This window comes from Lipotes vexillifer, unplaced genomic scaffold, assembly GCF_000442215.2.
Source record: "Lipotes vexillifer unplaced genomic scaffold, Lipotes_vexillifer_v1.1 scaffold657, whole genome shotgun sequence".
Taxonomy (NCBI): domain Eukaryota; kingdom Metazoa; phylum Chordata; class Mammalia; order Artiodactyla; family Lipotidae; genus Lipotes; species Lipotes vexillifer.
The window spans coordinates 343,460-364,721 of record NW_006774518.1 but is presented as its reverse complement, the minus strand read 5'-3'; the positions used below and the strand labels follow the sequence as shown (position 1 = coordinate 364,721).

The 21,262-nt window shown below is 45.0% G+C and overlaps 2 non-coding genes across 2 annotated transcripts; both read left to right on the top strand.

Annotated features, from left to right (window-relative positions):
• Positions 1-3,434: 3,434 nt before the first annotated feature.
• Positions 3,435-3,507, top strand: TRNAE-UUC (transfer RNA glutamic acid (anticodon UUC)). Its single transcript has one exon. It is a non-coding gene; the product is annotated as a tRNA-Glu (tRNA).
• A 3,854-nt stretch (positions 3,508-7,361) lies between these two features.
• Positions 7,362-7,434, top strand: TRNAG-CCC (transfer RNA glycine (anticodon CCC)). The gene has a single exon. It is a non-coding gene; the product is annotated as a tRNA-Gly (tRNA).
• Positions 7,435-21,262: the final 13,828 nt, after the last annotated feature.

The following is a 21,262-nucleotide window of genomic DNA, read 5'->3' as shown; positions in this document are numbered from 1 at the left end:
GTCAGGAATAACTGTGTAGTTGATGGATGGCAAAGCCCTGGCTCTTACCCTTTATAAGTAACATAAGAGTGAGTCATGCCTACTGCCCCACCTGGAATACTGCTGCATTGCTAATCACAGGCTAGAATGGGGGACAGAGGTAATGGGAAGGAGGCAGAATGGGTAGAGGAGAGGGAGACAGATATTTGGAAGTGGGTGCTTCTGAGAAAGGGAAGCAGGGATAGAGGGATGGAGCCAGGGCCTTGGGGTCAGGGAATGAAAATTGAAAACTCTCAGCTGCACCTGGCATTTAGTAGATGCTCAATAACTATTTATTGACTTGAGGTGCATCTGAGATAGAAGGGAAACATGGGGTAGCAAAAAGAGTATATTATCATCTAGTGGCATTAGAGGCAAGTGGGTTTAAATTCCAGCTCTGGTACTTAATCAACTGCGAGGTATTGGGCCAGCTACCTCACTTCTCTGAAAATGTTTCCTTAATTGAAATATGGGCCAACTGGCCTTCAGGTTGTTGTAAGGATTAAGAATATGAATAGGCACAAAGTGGGTGTATTTCCCTAGTGGCCATCATTATAATTATGGGAAGAGGGGCTGCTTTGGAGCAGGTGTGGACACTAGTGAACTAACCCAGGAGTAGGAGACCAGGATGATAAAATAGCCTCCAAGTGCTAAGATCATCAGGGGATACAATTTCTCTTTCTCTTTTCGTCCTCCCTTCTCTCCCTCTCCATTTCAGGTAGGTTTTGTGGCTTTTTCTTTTCTCCAGAGAAGCAGAGACTTCTGCATTCCTAGTTCTTGTTCAGTCAATGAGAATGACTGTAAACAACTTTCCCCTGGCCCCCATATACACACACATTCTAGCCAGAAAAATTCTTGCCAGAGGCATGGGGTGGGGGGGCGGTGGCGGTGGTGAGTTCTAGGCAGCAAGTTAATAAATGACCCCCAAAGACTTTCATCTGGGCCTTAGGAGGGCCAAGATCAGGCCCTGGCAGTTTTCCCTGACGCAAAAGGATGGCAAGGGTGCCTGGAGGCCCAAGGCAAGGTCACAAAAGAACATGATATCCCCTGCCCTGGATTCAGCCCAGCCTGGCCCAGCCCAGCCCAGTCCAACTCAGCCAAACTTCCCCAGAGGCTGCTGAGAGTGGGGAGCTGGGAAAAGAACCCAGCATCCCTGTTCTGGTCCAACACTGGCTTCCTAGGACCCCAGGGTTGTGGCTCCTCCCTCTGGCCTCAGTTTCCTTCTCACCAGATTATAACTCCATGAAAGCAGGACTTCATCCATCTTGTTCATCGTTCTGTTTTCAGTGTCTACAGCATACAGACTACCTGAAAAGGCTAGAAACACAGGGCTCTTTAATTCATTAATATTAGAGGTGTTCATGTGGGAGTCTCTCTGTAGATTGCTCCAATGTCAGCATTGGAGAATATGACTGAGATTTAATTCAAAGCATAATGTGGGGGTATGGGCAGGAAGGGCAACAAATGAAGCATTTCCCCTTTTGTCCTGCCTTTTCAGACACCCTGTATTTACTGAATGAGTTGCTCTGTAAAGTCAAGGGCTTAGATTAAAGGCTCTCGAATGGGCCTCCCTCCCCAGCAGCTCCTTGATTTAGCAGCGTCTCCCCTGTGTGTTCAAAAGTTAGCCAGTGCCTCTCTCCTACCTCCAAAGCAGCTGCCTGCATAGGCCATTTTCTTTGAAGGTTGGGAGGGGTCCAGCCTCCGCCCAGAGAGGCCTCGGTGGTGGGGCGGGTGGTGGGGCGGGTGCTCCGGGCTGGCCCACCTCCAGCGCGAGTGGGGATCGCGTGTTAGGACTGGGGTTTGATCGGTTGGGTTGCCCCGGGGTGAAACCTAAGGCGGTCTTCTGGGAAGGGTAGATGCCCTGTGTGACTCAGAACCAAGTTAGGGAAAAAACAAGCTCAGTCAATTGCTGGCACCCTCCCGGTCTGGCCTGGCTTTGACTATGAGCTCATGAAAGAGGAAGCTGGGCTGGGCTGGCCAGTAGCCCTGCTTTCCCTCATGTTCTCTCTCCATCACTCACGGATTCCCTAGAGTGTCTGGGCCCCATTGCTACAGTCATCCTGGCTCGGGCAGCCCTGGCCCTTTTATGACACTCTCTCTTCCCAGACCATTGGTCAGTTGTTTCCCCAGGTTGGAAATACCACCCGACACTGAAGGGGATTACTCACAAGGGGAGGCTGAAAATATCATGTGTCCCTTGGCTCTGATGATCTCCACTGCCAACCACGACCATTTGGGTTTGCTCCTGTGACTGCTGCATCTCCCACACAGACCAACTGGTGGTAACCCTGGGAGCCCGAATGAAGAGGTTGCTTGAGAGCTAGGGTTCCCCAGTTCAGGAAAGAGACAGAGGGTCCCAAAGTACTGGGCACCTGAGCCACCTTCGGGGCTGATGTGTCCTAGTTGAGACCGACTTACCTAATATTTTTGGTATTCAGAACAATACACTACCAGAAAGGCACATTTGATTTCAATGGAAACAATGACAAGGATGGGACACAGAGAACCTTCCTAACTCTTCTCCCTCCATTCCATCTTCTATCTTCTATGCCTTCCCCAGAGCTTTCTTCTTTTTTCTTTTTTTTGGCCGTGCTGCATGGCATGCAGGATCTTGTTCCCCCGAACCCGTGCCCCCTGCAGTGGAAGCATGGAGTCCTAACCACTGGACCACCAGGGAATTCCCTCCCCAGAGCTTTCTTGTTAAAAGAAGGAGTTGACCAAGTCAGTGTCTGGGTTGGTAACTTCAGTGCCTCTAAACTCTCTAGTGGGGCTGACACTGGCCTCCCAACCTGAATCAGGCAACTTTACAGGCTTCTCTCTCAACTCCCTGACTGCTTTCCCTGCTCCCTGAGCTAGGGCATCATATACGATTTTGTACTTTTTCTCACTCATGCCAAACTCTTACCCATTGGACTCTTCACATGCTGTTTTCTCTCCAACCTCCTGGGGAAACCGTGCCCATGACTCCTCCATGTAGTCCATCTACTTTGTATGTAAATCGCTTGAGGCACCAAACACAGTATATTATAGATATTTGTCTGTTGATCTTTCTGATTGCTTAGAAGTGCACGTGGCATTGTGATGCAGCCATTTTGATGCCAGGGACTTTTTGACAAGGCCCCCTAAAGTTATTAAATTGTCAGCATTTAGGGACTTCTCTGCCAGTCCAGTGGTTAATGGACTTTGTGGGCACGGGTTTGGACCCTGGTTGGGAAATGAAGATCCTGCATGCCGCATGGAGGAGCCAAAAAAACAAAAACAAAAAAAGAGAAATGTACAAACCAGATACTCTCAGCCCATCCCTGTGTGTTGTGCTCATCCTGTCTCTCTCTGACTCCCACCCTTTCACATAGAATTTGGTAGTGCTTGGTGATATTACTTTTTTTTTTTTTTTTAAGCCAGGTATATTGCAGAATTCCCTGGCAGTCCAGTGGTTAGGACTTAGCGCTTTCACTGCTGAGGGCCCAGGTTCGACCCCTGGTTAGGGAACTAAGATCCCACAAGCCTCGTGACACAGCCAAAAAAAGCCAGGTGTATTGAAGTATAGCTTATATACAGTAAAATCCATCCTTTTTAGGAGTACAGTTTGATGAGTTTTGACAAATTCATATAGTTGTGTAAATGCCACTGCAATCATGATATAGAATATTTCCATTGCCCCAGAAAGTTCCTTATGCCCCTTTGGAATCAATACCCTCTCTTCGCTCCTGGCCCCTACTGACCACTGACCTGATTTCTGTTCCTGTAGTTTTGCCTATTCTAGAATGTCATATAAATAAAACTACAGTAGGCACTCTTTTGTGTCTGGATTCTTTTGCTCAGTATAATATTTCTGTGATTCATCCATATTCTTGCACGAATCAGTAGTTCTTTCCTTTTGATTTCTGAATAGTATTTCATTGTATAAATATGATACAGTTGGCTTATTCATTCACCATTGAAGGACATTTGTGTTTTTTTCTTGATTTTGGCTATTACGAATAAAACTGCTATGAAGAGTCATATACAACTTTTTTTGTGGACGTGTGTTTTTCTCTTGAGCAAATATCTAGGAGTAGTATAACTCAGAATATATTTAACTTTATAAGAAATGGCCGTGGTTTACCATTTTACACTCTGACAGGACTGTTCTAAGGAAGCTGCATCAAAATATCCCTGTTGTAAGTTCCTGCATCAAATCTGTCAAGTCAGAATGTTTTCCTTGTCAGAGAACAGGTTGACATGCAGGTTACCTCAGGGCACAGGGATAGGCTGGAATCCGGCAATCTGCGCCCTGAAGAACTGGCATGTCGTGTCTTCAGGAGGCCACAGCGATTTCAAGCCACCCTGCTGTTCAAGCAGCTCCAGGAGCACACCCCACCTCCCAGCCCACCCAGCGCACCCTGTGGCTCAGTATCTCTCCGTCTGCCGCTCTCTCCAGCCTCAGTGTCTGCCGCGTGGCCCTGCATGGGCCCCGGTGCATAGTGTGAAGTAACACAGGCCCACGCTGCTTGGGCACACACAGTGCCCTGTAGGCACTAATCTGAGCACTACCCAGGAATCAATCCATTAAACCTTCACAAACCTCCACTGTCATCATTGTCTGTATCCTCATTTTACCAAAGAGGAAAATGAGAAGTTCCATGAGGCAGCTCACTTTCTCAAGATTACATAGCGGGAGTTAGATTCGAACCCTAGTCTACCTCATCCCAAATCCAGCAGTGTACCACATCGGTCAGAGAGTGGACGCTGGAACCAGCTTACTCTGGTTCAATTCCATGTTCTATTCACCTAATTTTCGTGGTGAGTCTCTGAGAAGAAGGCCTTTACAACATCCCTTTCACGGGTGAGGATACAGCACAGAAACTTTGCATGGCAGCAAGGGCTAGAGCTGGGATTGAATTCCAGGAAGTTTGGCTCCAGAGACAAAGCAACCAACCTCTACGCTTCCCTGCCTCTTAACAATCCTCATTATTAACATTATCATTTGGCTCACTGCCCTAGCTCGTTGTCTTTGGGGTTTTACGCTGCTCTGATATTTGCGTCCTTACTTGTGTCTCACTTTCAAACTCTGAATGGGTTATGCACACATGCCCCAGGGTAGAATAACCTTGATGGGCAGCCCTGTTGGGCATTCTCTCCTCTGGTCATATTGCTGGACTCTTGCCAGCCCTTGGGGGTTGCCTCTAGCTCAGGCAAGGATCCTAATCCAGCAGGGGATGTCGGGGAGGTAAGGACATCTGCAGGGTGACCCATGCCTAAGAAATCTCCAGCTACTTTTTTCAAGAGGACATGGTATAGTCAGAAGACAAATGAAGGTCTTGAGGTCATCTCAAAAGATCATTTGTTTCCTCAAACAATTTTTTGGCCATGCCACATGTGGGATCTTAGTTCCCTGACCAGGGATCAAACTCATGCCCCCTGCAGTGGGAGCACAGAGACTTAACCACTGGACCACCAGGGAAGTCCCTTCCTCAAAGAAATTTTGAGCTCTTTCACATGAGACTAACCATTGAACCCCCTGTCAGGGCTGAGTACTGTGCCTAACTTATATTAGGTACTCAGTAGATTTTGATTGAATGATAAATTAATGAATGAACAAAAAGACCCAGATTCTCTTAAGTTAGCTCTATGCTGTCGCATATGGTGGCATGTGGCTATTTAAATTTTAATTGATTAAAATTAAATACAATTTAAAATTCAGTTCCTAGGGACTTCCCTGGTGGCACAGTGGTTAAGAATCCACCTGCCAATGCAGGGGACACGGGTTCGAGCCCTGGTCCGGGAAGATCCCCCATGCCGCGGAGCAACTAAGCCTGTGCGCCACAACTACTGAGCCTGCGCTCTAGAGCCCGCGAGCCACAGCTACTGAGCCCACGCGTCCTAGAGCCTGTGCTCTGCAACAAGAGAAGCCACCGCAATCAGAAGCCCACGCACCGCAACGAAGAGTAGCGCCTGCTTGCCACAACTAGAGAAAACCCAGGCACAGCACCGAAGACCCAACGCAGCCAAAAATAAACAAATAAATAAATTTATTAAAAAAAAAAGAAATAATAATTAAAAAAAATTCAGTTCCTCATTCGCATCAGCCACATTTTAAGTGTACAAAAACCTCATGTAGCCGGTGGTTACTATATTGGAAAGTGCAGGTATAGTGCATTTCCGTCATCACAGAAAGTTCTATAGGACAGCACCGGGCTAGATGATGAGCGGGGTGAGAGAAGGAAAACTGCTGCATTGTGAAAACATTCACTGCGAGCTGATGGCTTTCATTTGCTTTCAACACTTTTAAAGCAGTCAAGATCAGTCTGCTTTGGTTGGATGAGGTCTCCTACCGCCCATTCAGAGCTCTAGAAACAACTTCTTCAGAAATCTATTACTGAAAAACGGAAACGTGTTTCTGATCATAGCCATGACCCAAACTTCTGTGAAAAGGAATACAAGAGGTTGAAGGGGGAACTAAGAGAGTTTTTTTTCTGTCATAGGCCACACGGAGCCAACCAACCCAAGGTGCTCTGCACCCATTATCTCATTCAGTCCTCCTAGCAGCCCTGTAGGACACAGGAGGGCAGTGGAGATAAGTGGCTGAAAGTCATAGAAATGATGGAGGCTAGTCCCTGCACTCAAATCATCAGTAGATTGACTGTCAAATGTGTTCCAACTATGAGCAGTGGAAGGCAGAAAGATGGATAAATGGGCCTCAAGAAGTTTATAACCTAGTTAAGGGAAAATAAGAGACCTATAATAACTATATAACTGTACATACATATACACATATATGTACAATTATATGTATATATTTTAGACATGTACACACTAATATATGCACATACACAGTAACATAATAACTAACATTTGTTTGGTGTATTAGAGCTTAGCAAGTACTTTTTCTCATCTGAAGACCCAGCAAATCACCGTGTTGAATGTCAAATGAATGGAATGTTGAGACGGAAAGCGAGCGTTTTAGGAATTCAGAGCAGGGTGAGATCACTGCAGGAAGGGGTGATGGGAAAAATTTTGGCTGAGGCATAGAACTAGTAGAAATGCTGGGCAGTCACACAAACCCGAATACAACTCCTGGCTTCCCTACTAGAGACCTGCCAGGATCTCTACTGCTAATAGTTTTAAAGGAGATAATTGTAAATTCATCTTACTTTCTAGAAGATAAAATGCTAACTAAGAGTGCTTAGTGGTCTGGGTTTTCTCTCTGGTCCTCCACCCAAATGATCAAAATATTAAAAAAAAAAATACTTCCATCTGTTTCACAGTGATTCTAAAAACACAGGGTAACCTGGATACTTTAGATGTGAAATGGTTTGAGTTGCCTTTACTTAATAACCCTGTGATTATTAACCCAGGGCACTTCCCTGGTGGTCCAGTGGTTAAGACTCTGCACTCCCAATGCAGGGGGCCTGGGTTCAATCCCTGGTTGGGGAACTAAGCCCTCATGCTGCAACTACTGAGCCCATGAACTACAACTAGAGAAGCCCGTGCATCAGAACAAAGAGCCTGCGCACAGGAACGAAGACCCAGTGCAGCCTAAATAAATAAATAAATTTACAAAAAAAAAAAAGCTTAAAAAAAAAACAACCCTGTGATGAGCATCTGATGGTACAGCTCAAACACCTTATTAACACCTGGAGCTATATAAGGTCAGCTCTGCCCATAATTTCTGCAGTGAAATGCATGAAAATCCAGTCCTGCATTTTTTTTTTTTTTTTTTTTTTTTGCAGTACGCGGGCCTCTCACTGTTGTGGCCTCTCCCGTTGCGGAGCACAGGCTCCGCACACGCAGGCTCAGCGGCCATGGCTCACAGGCCCAGCCGCTCGCAGCATGTGGGATCTTCGCGGACTGGGGCACAAACCCGTGTTCCCTGCATTGGCAGGCAGACTCTCAACCACTGTGCCACCAGGGAAGCCCCAGCCCTGCATTTTGACTGGGCTTTCCTAGGTTCTCCTTACATAATTGTAGCCATTTCTCTGCCAGTAGTGATTTAGAAATGCCTTTCTAAAGCCCTCTGCATTTGCCTCAGCTTCCTTTAATTTTTCTAAAACTTTTACCTTCCTTTCTTAGCATTTGGATTTCTTTGGTTTCAAGCCACAGAAACTCATTATGGCTAACTTAGAAAAGCTGAGCATTGGGAGGATATTGGAGAGCTCACAGCCTGAAAGGAAGGCTAGAGAGCTATGTTCAGGGAACACAGGAACTAGGGCAGCTCTGGGGACTCCATAGCAGGAATCAAGTCTTGCTCTCGCTACCTGCTGAAATGAATGAATGACAGCTAGTTTTTTTCCATCCCTCACATTCATGTTCATCATTCAAAGCTCCAGCAGAGAGAGTCTGATTAGTCTGGTTTAGGTAGGGGCCTGGGGAAGAATGGACATCTTAACTGAAAGCTCAGTAGGACTGTGCACAGGTAATTCCCCAAAGAATCCAATGACTATTGTCAGAGGAGGAGGACAGAGTCATTGCTGCATTGTCAAAACCCAAATAATATCCACTACACCCTAGTTTTCCTTCCTAACCTCCATTTCCTACTTTTTCTAATTATCCATGATAGGAATGACCAATGCATCTTCCAGGGTTGTGGAGAAGATATAAAAATATAAATCCACATGTATTGGAATTTTCCCCCAAAGGATTAATGGTTGGGGAAGTTTGGCCTTACCCCTCAGTGTTGCGTGGAAGGATTAAGGAAGATAATATATGCAAAATGGCTCTCACAGTGCCTGGCGCCCAGTGAGGTTCATTACATGCATTGCTATTTCAGCGCCCCTCACCGCCCCCTTCTGTGCTGGAGCCAGCTCATGAGAGCAGATTGTGATATTTTCAGGAATTTTGTGAGCCAAGTGACATAACGTCGGTAGCTTGAAGTTGACCTTGTTGGGAATATTTACACCACAGAAACTGGAAATGCAGCTAATTAGACTCCCCCCAACCTCCAGGCAGCTGTTAAATATTTCTCAGCTCAGCCTTGCATCCACTTCTTTCCTCCCTTCACAAGATGTGAGCAGAACCGAAGTACAGCTCAACCACCTTATTAACACTCAGAGTCATATTAGATCTGCTCTGCCCATAATTTCTGCAGTGTACAATGCATGAAAATCCAGCCCTGCATTTGGCCTGGGCTTGCCTAGTTTCTCCTTACATAATCGTAGTCACTTCCCTGCCAGTAATAATTTAGAAATGTCGTTCTAAAGTCCTGTGCACTTTGCCTCAGCTTCCTTTAATTTTTCTAAAGCTTTTACCTTCCTTCCTTAGCATTTGGTTTCCTTTGGTTGTGAGCCACAGAAGCTCATTATGGTTAACAGAAAAGTTGAGTATGTGTGTCAGTTAGGATTAGATTCAGCTGTGAGAGACAAAAATTTAGAATCGTGGTTTACTAGCTATAAATTCATTCTCTCTGATAGAAAGTCTAGATCAAGGCTGGCAGTTCAGGCTTGGCTAGAAGCTCACTTTGTTGCCTCACGTCCTCAGTACGTGGTTTTTACTTCATGATCTAAGATGGCTGTCCAAGCTGCACATTCCAGCCAGTAGGACAGAGAAGGGCAAAGAAACACATCCTTTCCTCTTAATCCATTGACAGAAGTAATGCACAGCATTTCTGCTTATATGAAATAGGCTGAAGTGAAGTCATTTAACCATATTCAGCTGCAAGGGAGGCTGGGATGTGTGTTATTTACTCCAGGCACCCCTGTGCCCAGCTGGAAACTGAGAAGAAGGGAAGGGTGGATACTGGGAGACAGCTGGGTGGCCCTCCCACTGATGGGCAGGGTTTAGGAAAGTGTAGGAGGGGAAAGTGGGGCTGGTGTGATGGGAATAAGTGTGCTTTGTGGAATTTTGAAGGAGCTGGCTGGAATAGAAAATTAGAAATACTGGAAAATGAGGTTAAGTAAACAAGGTGAAAGCCAGATCTCAGTGAGGGTCCAGGAAAGCAGACAAAAGAATCTTTATCTAGTGCCATTAGAAACAGGAGGCATTAAACTTTTGGGTAGGGGAGCTGTATGATCAAAGGCATTAAAGAGATTTTAATCTGGCGTTTACGTGCGAGTCATGTTGGGTGGGGGGAAGGAAAAACAGGAAAGGGCAGGGAGGTTGGAGAGGAGACCAATTTCACAATCCAGGTGTGAGGTGATTATGTGGGGGCAATGGGAACAAGGAGGAAGAAATAAATCTGAGAGGCATTTGCTAGAAAATATGTTAGGATTGATGGCTGGCCTGATAGGGAGTTTCAGGTTGGGGAGGCCAAGAAACAAGTAAACAAGTGAACCTGCCTTGATAGGTGTTTTAGGTTGGGTCACCTAGAGGCAGAGCCTGGCACAGAACTTTTGTCCAAGGGATTGATGCGGGGAGGAGAAGAGCGAGGGGAACAAGATGGCAAAGCCAAGAAGCTAAGCAAGGATGTGGGCTAAGCTGTAATCCGAGTCCACAGTGAGACTCTCAGCGCAAACCACACCAGAGTTGTCTCCACCTTGAGAGAAGGGGGCTGGTGTTTTACAGCTGCGCATCAGGCAGTCAATGGCTGAGATCTGTCCAAAGTGTGTGTTGTGGGGATGGCTTGTCTCCCATTCGGTCCAGGCCAATTCTCCCGAAAAGGGGACAGCTGTGTGTGGTTATCAGACAACATGTCTGGTACCTGGGGGGATGAGTAGACCAGCTGGTAAAGAGGATCTGGGTGAGGCCCAGACAGCATCCATTACAGTGGGTCCATTTTGGATGTGTTGGACTTGAGGTGGCAAAGAAATAAGGTATTGGCACATGACTAGAGGGAAACTGGCAATACAAGATAGGAGTTCATGTCGATGAACAGGACTGGTTATGGAGGTATTGGAGTGGGAGACTCTGCACACAGGTGATAGTTTCATCAAGAAGGAGTGAGCCCGGGACTTCCCTGGTGGTCCAGTGGTTAAGACTCCGTGCTCCCAATGCAGGGGCCCTGGGTTCAATCCCTGGTCAGGGAGCTAGAGCCCGCATGCCGCAACTAAAGAGCCCGCGTGCCACAAGGAAGATCCCGCACGGCAGCAACGAAGATCCTGTGTGCTGCAACTAGGACCAGGTGCAGCCAAATAAATAAATATTTTTAAAAAAGAAGAAGAAGAAGGAGTGAGCTCTTTGAGGGCCATGGATAGAGAGAGGGGAGCAAGCCCGTGGAAAGTAAGTTGGTTACAGCCTAGTGGGAAGGTGGGAGGGAGAAGAGGAACCAATGAGTAAAGCAAAGCAGAGACCGGTAGAGAAGCATGTCCGTGTGGTAGTTGACCTTATATTAAGACTGGAAATCAAGAAAGAAGTTGAAGGAGAATGAGTATGGAGAAAAAGGTGAGGTGTTTTTGACTTTAGTCAGTTGGGAGGTCGTTGGCGGTCTTTGAGGGAACAATTTCACAGCAGGACAAGGTTAGAAACCATGTGGTCGAGGCTAGTAATGCTTTCCACATTTAATGCCATTCCATCTGACTAACTCAACTTGTCTGGGGTACTTTCTCCTTCAGTTTCTGTGCTGCTCATTCTTGCTCCTCCTAAGGTCACTCTATGTTCTGGTTATCTAATGTTGCCTAAAAAATTACCCCAAGACTTAGCGGGCATGACACTCTTTGTTACCTTTATGGGTTCTGTGGATCAGGAGTTTGGATGGAGTGCAGTGGGGATGGAGATGGCTTGCCTCTGCTCCATGATGTCTGGGGTCGAAGCTGGAAGACTTGAAAGCTGGAGACTGGAACCATCCATCTGCAGGATCCTTCATTCACACGTCTGGCAGTGGATGCTGGCTATTGGCTGGGGGTCTCGGTTCCTCTCCCTTCGTCTAGATTGGGCCTCTCTTGCATGGTGTCTGGGTTACTGAGAAAGAGAACCAGGCATGAACTATATACTTTTTATGACTTCACTTTTTTATGATCTACATTGCTTTCCCACTACTCCATTGGTCACGGCAGTCACAGCCCCACCCAGATTCAAGGGGAAGGAACACAATCCCATCCTGGCATGTCAGTCACGGGATAAGAAGAGTATCGGAGGAGGATACCCATCTTTGGAAAATATAGCCTTTCATCCTCTGTCAGAACTCTCCATTTGCTTCTTATGAGTGGCCCCATTTATTCAACAGTCATCAGTAATAACAGCAACTGGAGGAACTTCCTGAGCGCAGGGGACTGGCCTGTTACGACTGTCTTCTTTATCTTTATATCCTGAACATTTTGAGCAGTGATAGCCTCACAACAGATTCCTGTGGAAGGAAGAACTCCTTTTAAGTCTATTTTTCTCAGACACTGTATCGTTTGATCCTAAACTAGCTATCACGACCATTTCACAGTTGAAGAAACTAAGGGGCTTAGAGGGGTAAGTGGGCTACCCTTCAGATGACTTAGCTAGCAAGAGCTCAGCTGTGACATGAACCCAGGTCTTCTGGGTTGAAGTTACTTTTATTAAGAACTTGATGCCTCCAAACAGCGGGACTGCTCCTTCAGTGCCCCTGTCTCCTCCATCCTCACAGTAGCCCAGGGCCAATTATGGGGCAACGGACAGTGATCCCTCAGCTGCTGACTGACCAGTCCTGCACTTGATACACTGATTTAACATGGTGACTTAATATCATCATTTAATATGATTTTGCATCTCTTTCCTCAAGAGAGCAGGAGCGGGCTAGGGCACAGACTCTCGTGCTGCACTCAGCTTCCGGGCTGGGTAGAAGGCCAGGACGAAGTTGGTCCTCATCTCTCTGAGTGGGCAGCACCCATGTCAGGAGTGTGGGGTGAGAGGAGACGCCAAGAAGAGTTCTGTTGGGGCAATCAGATGGTGATCCGAGGGAACCACATGGGAAGAGGGGGGAAAAGCCTAGAAGGGAAGTGGCTGAGGTAGCTCCTGTAGGTTCAGCTCAGAGGAGAGTGGGGAGCCAACTTCCGCCCCCTCCCCAACCCACATCCCATCCCTGAAAGTGCTTCACAGCCTCAGGAGGAAATCCTGTGGGTGGCAGGGGTGCTTATCTAGATCAGGAGTGAGTGGGAGGACATCTTAGAACTTATGTCAGGCCCCAATTTTCCAAATCCTGCCTGTGCCCTGCCACCTCTGCCCCCGAAAACCAATTTTTGACTTTATCTCTTTAGAAATGTCCCCAGGCTAGCAGTTTATTTCTCAGAGATTGCAGATCAGGAAGGACCTTCAGAAACCACAATTTCCACTTCCACTGTGGGGCAGAAAGCATAGGGCAGCCTAACCCCTCGATGCCCGTGAAGTAACAAAGGACCAACTACTCTGTGTTGTAGGACTGCTGGCCTTACCAGGTCCCCGCTCTCCCCCACCAGCCCCAAAGGGACCTCTTAGAGTCCTTCTCTCTCTGGTTTCTCCCCATCCTGCTCCCCTTTGCTAAAATGCTTACTTTCCCTGCTCAGGCCCTTTGAAAGTAGCTCACTATGACTTTTCATATCACCTCCAACTCTTCAGCCTCACCTTCATGGACCTTGGTGGCCCAGCTTCAACTGTATCATTCGTGAATCACCCCTGCTCTTTTGTTCTAGCCCCAGCAGCATGCCTGCTGCTCTCCCCCACGTAGGGATTACTCACTGCTTAAGTCACCAGTCCCTCTGGAATGTGCCCCCTCCTCCATGACACCCATTCTCCCCACATCCTTTATTATTTTGTTTAAACTAACAATGTTTTTTTCCCCCTCCAATGATTAAAATAACGTGTGTTTGTCGTGGAAAATCTGTGAAATGCAAAATGTATACAAACAAAAGAAAATAAAAAGTACCCAAAATTCCACAATCCCAATGTAGCTAATGTTACCATTCCAGCGGATTTCCTTCCCGTATTCTCATCAGAACTCCTTCCTGCTTCAGGCCTCCATGCATGCTTATTATTCCTTTTTATTATTCCTTATTATTCCTAAAAGTCTCTCCCTCTGTCCCCCTCTCTTTCTCTCTTCCCTTCCTAGTTCTGTGAGTCAATCAACTCACCCTTATTATCATAAAGGTCACTCTCTCAGTTAGGTCTCCCTATTACACATTCACAATACCCAGTACTTTTCCTTGTGGCACTTGCCACAACTAGAAATAAACCATAATTTTTGTCCTCGTGTGTTTAACGTCTGTCTTGGCCACTTGACTTGACGTAAGGTCCATGACTGGCTTTCTTGTTTATTCAGATGACCCTAGCATCCACCACAGTGCTCTGGATACAGAAAAAACACAATACATGGTACCAAGATGCCTTCTTGAATAACTGTGTGTCTGTTCTCTCTGCACTTCAAAATAGTCAATTTCACAAATACAGTGAATCAATTACCATATGCCTGACCTGGTTCCAGGTACAGGATACCAAGTTCTTGCCCTCAAGGAGCACTTAGCCTTCTGAAGGAGACAGACCAGTAAATGCAACATTTGAGTACATCTTTAAGTATATGATGATCAATGGTATTGAGTAACACATAGAGGAAGGGTCCTTAAACTTTGGGGGGAGGTGACACCATGGTTTTATTTTGTCCTTAGTAATGCATTTACTTTGTAGAATCAGAGGATAGTAGAATTGAGTGGTACCATAAGATCAACAGGCCTTATCTCGTCCTACAAGATGAGGAAACGAAAGCAGTGAAGGGCAGTAAAGTGACTTGGCCAAAGCCATTGGGTAGTTGACTGGTGGCTGATTGGGAATTAGACCTCGATCTTGAGATTCCCAGCCCAGTGCTCTTTTCCACTGTGCCTTGGGGGCCTCTGGAGCACCCCTTCCTTTATCAGCCCCCAAGTCCCCTTGATTTTCCCTTGTAAAGATCTCTCCAGTCTGTCCACTTTCCCTCACCTCCCTGTCACCACGCTCCAAGTCTCCATCACCTCCAGCCTGCGTGCCTACCCCACCTCCTAACTTATCTCACTGCCTCCAGTCTCGCCCTGCTCAGATCCCTTCTCCGAGTTTCAGCCAGAGTGAGCCTTCCCAGATCTGAGCGTGAGCATGTCTATCCCTTGCTTAAAGCCCCAGAGGCTTGCCACCAGGCTTTTAGGAATATGTTCAAAAGTCTTCTGTTTTTCTTTTCCATTTTACTGAAATATAATTGACATACAGCACTGTATAAGTTTAAGGTGTACAACATAATGATTTGACATATGTACGACATGAAATGATTACAATAGGTTTAGTGAATATCCATCATCTCATATAGATACATTAAAGAAATGGAGAAAAAAATTTTTTCCTTGTGATGAGAACTCTTAGGACTTACTCTCTAACAACTTTCATATATAATGTACCATAGTGTTAACTGTATTTATCATGCTGTACATTACATCCCTAGAACTTATAACTGGAAGTTTATACCTTTTGACTGCCTTCATCTGATTCCCCCTCCCTCCCACTCCCTGCCTCTGGTAACTGCAAATGCGATCTTTTTTTCTATGAGTTTGTTTGTTTGTTTTTGACCTATAACTGACCTATAACACTATGTTAATTCCTGATGCGAAGCATAGTGATTTGATATTTCTATACATTTCAAAATGATCACCATGGTAAGTCTAGTTGTCATCTGTCACCATACAAAGATATTATGTAATTATTAACTATAATCCTCATGCTGCACATTTATACCTGTGACTCATTTATTTTATAACTGAAAGTTTGTACTTTTCGTACCTCTTAGTCTCTGTCACCTATTCCTCTTATTCTCCCACCCACCTCCCCTCTGGCACCTGCTTGTTCTCTGCGTCTATGACTGTTTCTGTTCAGTTCTGTTTGTTCATTTGTTTTGTTTTTTAGATCCCACATATAAGTAAAATCATACAGTATTTGTTTTTCTCTGTCTGACTTATTTCGCTTAGCATAACATACTCTAGGTCCATCCATGTTGTTGCAAATGGCAAGATTTCATTCTTTTTTATGGCTGAGTAACATTCCATTGTGTGTGTGTGTGTGTGTGTGTGTGTGTGTGTGTGTGTGTACGACACATCTTCTTTATCCATTCATCTATTGATGGGCACTTAGGTTACTTCCATATCTTAGCTATTGTCAATAATTTCTGCAATGAACATATGGGTGCATATATCTTTTCAAATTAATGTTTTTGTTTTCTTTGGATAAATTCCCAGAAGTAGGATTGCTGGATCATATAATGGTTCTACTTTTAACTTTCTGAGGAATCCACACTGTTCTCCATAGTGGCTGCACCAATTTATATTCCCATCAACAGAGCACTAGGGTCCTCTTTTCTTTACATCTTGGCCAACACTTGCTATTTGTGGTCTTTTTGATAATAGTTATTCTGACAGGTATGTGGTGATTGTAGTTTTGATATGCACTTCCCTGATCAGCAATGTTGAACATCCTTTCACGTGCCTCTTGGCCATCTGTATATCTTCTTTGGAAAAATGTCTATTGGGTTCTCTGCCCATTAAAAAAAAATTTTTTTTTGATGTTGAGTTCAGAATTCTTAATATGGTATATTAATCTGCTCAGGCAACATAACAACATACCACAGACTCGGTGGCTTAAACAACAAAAATTTATTTCTCATAGTCCTAGAGGCTGGAAGCCCAAGATCAAGGTGCCAGCAAGGTAGGTCTAATTCTGAGGCATATTCTCTTGACTTGTAGGTGGCCACCATCTCCCTGTGTGCTCATATGGCCTCTTTCTTCTCTGTGCACACATGGGCAGAGAGAGCTCTCTTGTATCTTTTATAAGGACACCCATCCCAGCAGATTAGGGCCCCACCCTTAAGACCTCATTTAACCTTAATTACCTCCTAGAGACCCTATCTTCAAATATAGTCACATTGGGGTTTAGGGCTTCAACGTATGAGTTTTGAGGAGCACAATTCAGTCCATAGCATATGGCCTACCAGGTCTTTCTTGACTAGCCCTTCTCACCAGCATCCTCTAAGCCCCACTCTTCTCTCTGCCCCCATGCTTCTGTAACTTGAATTTCTCTTGGTTCCTCAAACTTGTCCAGATCTCTTGCAAATCTAACCCCTCCATCACCTTCCTTTCATCCTCTGCCTGCCCCACTGCTATTGGGTCTTTGTAAGAAGAAATCTATCTAGCTTTAGAATAAGCAGATATGGTTTTGCCCCCTTTTGACCCGAGTCCATCGAGGCATCACAGGACCTGTCTTGGACCTCTTTGAGAATCACCTACTCTTTTGAGAACTGAGAACTGAAGATGGTAGAGTGTACAACCCCCTTTGTGAGCCAGAAACCAGAACTCAATTCCTGCTTTATCGGTGAGCTTCCTCCTTTTGGATCTATATTTTGGCCTTTCAGTTTCTTCTTAGGGAGACCCACTGGACTCATTTCTTGAGGGACATGGCTCTCCCTTGCCTGTTAAGCAATAAACTCAGCTTCCCCTCCCCCAGCCCTGATGTCTTTCTAGTTTGGTTTGTCACTTGCAAGTCTCAGTTTAAAGGTCTGTCTCTAAGGGAGGTCTTCCCTGATACCCCATCGTGTGTTTAGTTCTCTGGCTCTGCATTCCTATGGCAGCCTGTACTCTCCCTTTTTTAAGAGTTACCACCTCGTTTCTATGTTTCATGTCTGTCCTTCTGAGCTCTGTAGGGCAGGAGGCATCTCCATCTGGCTGGTTGTGGTATCCTGAGGGCTAGTACGGTGCCTGACACCTAGTAGGCTATCAGCAAATATTAGCTTTTATTAGTAGATGCTCCGTAAGTATCCACTGGCCTGCATTGTCCTCAAAGAGTTTCTCAGATAGTGTATGCATTTTGTTTTCTAAAGCGGACTAAAATTTCTCAGAAGAATCCTCTTTTCCTTTCTTTAAATCTCCCACACTATGACCATTATGGGTTTCTTCATCCAAGAAACGTCTCATCAATGATTATTAATTGATCTCCCTACAATAACTTTCCCAACAGGCATCATATTTGAAGAAATAAGAAAATTTAAACAATATGTTATATAGCAGAACCATCTATTATGAATTTATTGTAACAATAATCTATTGAGAATTAACAAGGAATAAAGGAATTCTTCTCTTCCTCTTCTGCGTAGTCAGGACTTTGCGTCCTTGAAGTTGTGGGTTTCCCGACCATTGAGTGGTTTGGCTTTTTTGTGTGTTTTAGAAAGAAAAGTAAGAATCAGACTGGGTGGGGTTTTATAGGAAGCCCACACCAACGTAGGCCTTGGTTTTGGAAGGTGCTGGATGTCTGGTCTGAAAGGGAAGGATGAAGAGGCAGGCAGTAACCTACCTCTTGGATGGCGCTTGGACCACTGGGGACTCAGAGAAAAAAGAGGGGATCCAGTTTCTCCAGGACATGTGGAGAGCTGGGCCTTTTCAAGAGCAGCCTCTCGGATGGTATTGGCTGCCAGCATCCATGAGAACTGCGCCCAGGTGCTCTGTACTGGGTATTTTCAGAACTTCAACAACTGCCCCCAGGTAAGGCCAGATCAAGACTGTAGAGAAAAACAGAAAATGTTATGTTGCCCCCCCCAGTGTAATTAAAAATAAAAGAACTACATAAAACCAAAAACAGCTTTAAGGATGTACTATAGATTTGTGATTTTTCCTAGATGCCTGGCTACTTTGATTCCCTCCTGCTCTCTCCATCTCCTCCTCCTCTTTCTTCTTCTTCTTGAACATCAAATTTCCAAAGTTGATATTTTTTTTCCTCTCTCCTAGCTTTGCTGATGCTATGCTTGGGCGATTAGGAATTGCTCAGGCCAGCCTAGTGGTCTGTTTCTGTTGGACCCCCGAGGCCTGGATGAGGAGCAAGGCAATGCTGACCGGGTGGTCAGAGGAGCAGACTCTCATCTGTTTCCTCAGGATTGCAGAAGCCTTGACTTCCTTGTTTGATCCAAGGGAGGGAGTCTGAAAACTGTCAGACACTAGAATACCATCAGTGATGGGCAGGGTGGAAGTAAATTACATTTACTTAGATTTGATACGAGCGAGTCCGTACAGAAACAGGACATGACATGTGCCCCAAGAGCTGTGGATCAATTCATTCATGTCTATTACATATATAGAGATATACATACTTATTTACACATAAATGTTTCTAGATAGACAGAGAAGGAACTAGTAACAATTATGGCTTCTGGGAAATAGGGTGGGGTCTACTTTTTTTTTTAAACATTGAACAAATGTTACTTTTACAATAAAAATGTACTTCAAAAATTAAAATGGCTCATCAGATTGCTAATATCTACAAATTTCAAACTACAGGACAGCTGGAGACTCTGCTTTCCAGGAGGGAGATCTTGTGACCCAGGCCTGGGTTGTGAAGGGGGACTAGTGATGCCTTCCAGCTGTGGCGTGTCCATTAGGCAGCTGGAGAGGTAGCTAAATATAGACTAGCCTGCGAAGTGTGCCAAGATGAATCAGGGCTGGAGCTAGAACACTCCTTCACTGCGTCCATGAGCATGCACATCGCACCTAAGTTCTAGGCACTGAGAGTGTAGGAGTGAACACAGCAGATGGGGCTCCTTGGCCCCTGGATTTGGAGTCTAATCACAACTACAATCAAGATATGGAACAGGTCTACTGCCCCCAAGACTCCCCTGTGTTATTCCTCTGTAGTCACATCTTCCCTCCTGCCCCCCCACCAAACCTCTTGCTATTTTGATCTATTCTCTGTCACTTTAGCCTTGTCTTTTTAAAATGTCACATAAATGGAATCATATAGCATGTAACCTTTTTGAGACCAGATTTTTTCACTCAGCATAATGCCTTTGAGATTCATCTAAGCTGTTGCATGAATAATTTGTTTCTTTTTGTTTTTGGATTGTGTGCCATGGCACGGATAAGCCAAGTAATGCATTTACCCATTTTAACTAGTTTTTGGTAATTACAAATGTAGGCTGCTATGAGCATACAGTGTATAGGTTTTTGTGTGAACATGTTTTTATTTCTCTCAGGTAAATACCTAGGGGATTATTGACTTGTACAGTAAATGTATTAACTTTATAAGAAATTGCCAAACTATGTTCCAGAGGATGATTTTGCATTCCACCAGTAATGAACGAGAGTTCCTGTTGCTGCCTTTTTGCCAACGCTTGGTAGCACTGTCAACATTTAAAATTTTTTTTGCTACTCTAACAGATTTGTAGTGGTAATTCGTCCTGTTTTTTTTTTTAATTACATTTACTTAAAAAAATAAATTTATTTATTTACTTATGGCTGCGTTGGGTCTTCGTTGCTGCTCGCCGGGCTTTCTCTAGTTGCGGCAAGCAGGGGCTACTCTTCGTTGTGGTGCGCAGGCTTCTCATTGCGGTGGCTTCTCTTTGCGATGGAGCACGGTCTCTAGGCACTCGGGCTTCAGTAGTTGTGCACGCGGGCTCAGTAGTTGTGACTCGCGGGCTCTAGAGCGCAGTCTCAGTAGTTGTGGTGCATTGGCTTAGTTGCTCCGCTGCATGTGTGATCTTCCCGGACCAGGGCTCGAACCCGTGTGACCTGCGTTGGCAGGCGGATCCTTAACCCCTGCTCCACCAAGGAAGTCCCTTATGCTGGTTTTAATTAGCATTTCCTTAATGGCCAATAACGTTGAACAACTTTTTATATGCTTATTTGCTTTCCTTTTATCCTCCTTGGTGAAGTGTCCCTTCAAGTCTTTTGCCTACTTTTTAAATTGGGTTGTCTGTTTACTTGCTGTTGAGTTTTGAGAATTCTTTATATATTCTGGATACATATCCATTGTTGAATACATAATTTGCAAATATTTTCTCCCACTCAGTACCTTGTCTTTTCATTCTCTTAATAGGATCTTTGGCACAGTAAATATTTTTATTTTGATGAAGAATATTTCTTTTTATTACTCATTTTTATTGAGATATAAATGACATATAGCAAAGTGTACAGCTTGATAAATTTTTGCATTTGTATTCACCCATTTAACCACCCTCCAGATCGAAATAGTATCACCCCAGAAGGTTCCTTTAAACATCTATCTAGTCAATATGCAAAACCCCTTTCTTGCCCGCCTCTGAAATAACTGCTATTCTGACTTCTATCACCACAGATAATTTTGTCTAGAAGGTTTCTAATGACTGTGCTCCAAGTTTTGTGACCTACCTGGTTTTGTCTTGGAAATTAGAAGCCTCCCAAACCCCACCTTGGGGAAAGACTCCAACGCCCCTCACCAGATGTGATGCAGAAGTTGGTGAGCAAAGCTGGGCTTCTTAGCATCTTGCCTCTGGCATACCAGCAAACCAGTCTTCACAGCAGAGTCCAAAAACCTGGTTGAAAAGGGTAGACAAGCCTTAGGCACCCTAAAACTCCAGTGAAGTCCCAGGAATCAAAAGGCATGGGTTCAGCTCCCCCTACCCCTGACATTTACTACATGTCCTTGAACA